The sequence below is a fragment of the Centroberyx affinis genome, unplaced genomic scaffold (genome assembly GCF_046629955.1).
Source record: "Centroberyx affinis isolate AG114_WGS23_722 - 3 ecotype Tasmania unplaced genomic scaffold, CSIRO-AGI_Caff_v1 ptg000801l_1, whole genome shotgun sequence".
In the NCBI taxonomy this organism is placed as follows: Eukaryota; Metazoa; Chordata; class Actinopteri; order Beryciformes; family Berycidae; genus Centroberyx; species Centroberyx affinis.
In genome coordinates, this window is record NW_027279405.1 from 890,198 (window position 1) to 892,689 (window position 2,492).

The window sequence follows — 2,492 nt, forward strand, 5'->3', positions numbered from 1 at the left end:
ACAGATCACACACTTGAATCAGAATGAGAGGAGGCTTGTCTCCGAGCTGGAGATGCTACTGTCACATTATCATAAGGAGGAGGAGCCTGGGCATATTCTTAGAGAGAGAGAGAGAGAGAAAGAGAGAGGGAGAGAGAGAGAGAGAGAGAGAGGTAGCCTTGTGTGTAAACTATAGGGACATTAGATAAACTTTGGATATTTATGAACGGTACCCTAACGAAAACTCATTTATAATCCTATTGGGATTTAGTGTGTCTGTGGTACTCAATAGTGAGTTTGCAGGGACCTTATCATACTTTATGGATTTTTTAATCTCACATGGTAGGCCTATCACTGTAATATTCCCATAACACCTCTAGGCTATAGGGACTTAGACTTGCTGTTATATCTTTATACAGTATCCTTCTAAAATTTATTATAGTATTACCATAGTTCATTTTGGTTAAACACTGGCTATTTCTAAAGACTACTTCACTTGGATCTTTGGATATCATCCCTTTTAAGTCACTTTGTCAAATCCCAATATACGGTGTAGGTGTCTTAGAAACAAATGCCAAACGGAAACTTGAATGTGGCTTGTTTATCATATAGTCAGCAGGAAAACACTGGACATTTCAGTGGTTTATTTGACTCTTAAATATCAAAATCATCTAAAAGAGCTGTCTAACCAGAGAGAAGGGTGGACAAAAGCTAATTCTCAGAGGAAATAATGAAAGAACGGAATAAGGGGACCAATAACCTTGACATGACAAATTGACCCCTTTACCTGTTCCCTGTACCGTTTTCTCATCCAGTTCACACACACATACACACACACACACACACACACACATTCACTCCCATCATTTACATATGGAGCTCGCAGTCCTTTCAAAGTGGCTTTCACGGAACATTGTGCTGATAATGATCTTGGTCGCGGAGGGAGAGAGAGACACAGATCTCCAGAGACCATCTCGCCATAAGACAAGGGGGAAGAGGATAAAACTCTGACTGTACTTCAACTCAAAGGACTTTAACACCCTTTTCCTCCCCATCCCCCTCTCTCCAATAAGCCCTCTTGTGTTTTTTAATTGGCAGAAATTAATCTTTGGGATGTAGATGGTAGATTTACATTCATTAAAAGTCAAGAGAGGAAGCCAGGCTTGATGCTAATCAAATCTGCTTAATTATGCTTAACATGAGTATCTCCAGGGGAAGAGAGAGAGAGGGAGAGAGAGAGATAGCTAACTCGAACTTTTTACTTTTTGCCTTTGATAACTCCTGCTGAGTATGGCCTTTTCCTTGCCAAATAGAAATGTCACGACTCTCTTTCTCTGTCTCTAGAAAATACATTGATAAAACCATCGTAGTCTGTGTTAAGCAAAGCTGATTGATGAAGTAAATCCCCACTATAACTAGGGAAAAGTTCAATGTTAACCGCCCAGGCCAATGGTTCACAACCTTTTTGGTGATGCTATATCTACTGATATACTATGGATAGAAATGTCACATAAACCCAGTTTGATCATACAAAGAGCTGATGAGCAAGGCTCAACACACATTAGCCTAAACAAAGTAGAGAGGTTGCGTTTTGATTAAATGAACATTGTAATTTTGTCTGGCATTCATTTGAATATAATTTGAGCAAACTCTTGAGGCACACCTGAGGTCACTCCCTGCACACTGATTAATAACCAGGGATCTAGGTGCAGTCTGGTTTGTCGCAGTGGGTAAGAGAACCAGGGTGTCCTGGTGGTTAGTGACACTGTCTCAGAACAAGAGGTCAAAGGTTCAATCCCTGCAGCAGCCATTGTGATTACGCCCTTTCACTCTAACTTTACCCTTAAATTTCCCTTAAAAATTAAATTTCCCATAAAAACCCCTTAAGTACTTTAAATTCCTACACTGCAACTTGCCTCACACCTTGTAAACCTATCTATCTACCGGCAGGGAAGATTCTCCGATCTTATTTGATTCCTGTAATTGTTTCAGTATAGTCTGATTGAAAGGCTTTAATCTCTAACATTTGCCTTGATTCATGTGGTTGTCTCATATAGTCTGTCTGTTTGTTGTGTGAATGTTTTTGGAACGTGTGACTGAACTGTACTTGTCTGTCTCTGTTTTTTTAATGCATGTTTTCTTGCGCTTCGGCCTCTTCTGAAAAAGAGATTTAAATCTGAATAAGACTACCTGATTAAGGCGAGAGTCTCAAATCAAATCCTGTCCCAAGGGAGTCCCCCCTGTGCACCAGTGTGCTTGCCATGGGTTTGAATCTTGCTCATGCTTTTTCCCTACCATCTTTACTGTCTGAGAAACTACAAAAACAGACTTCTCACCACTTCTTGATGGAGACAAAATCTGGGTCCAGTTTCACCAAACGCATCTTTAGCTTGTTGAGACAAAGATGATGTTGATGTTGTGTTGCTGTTGGAAAGCCCAGCTCTGCTCTGCTCTGCTCCACATGCCTGTTTTGGCCACTGAACAGAAGCGTGAGGGACTGTGTAGGTGGTTAG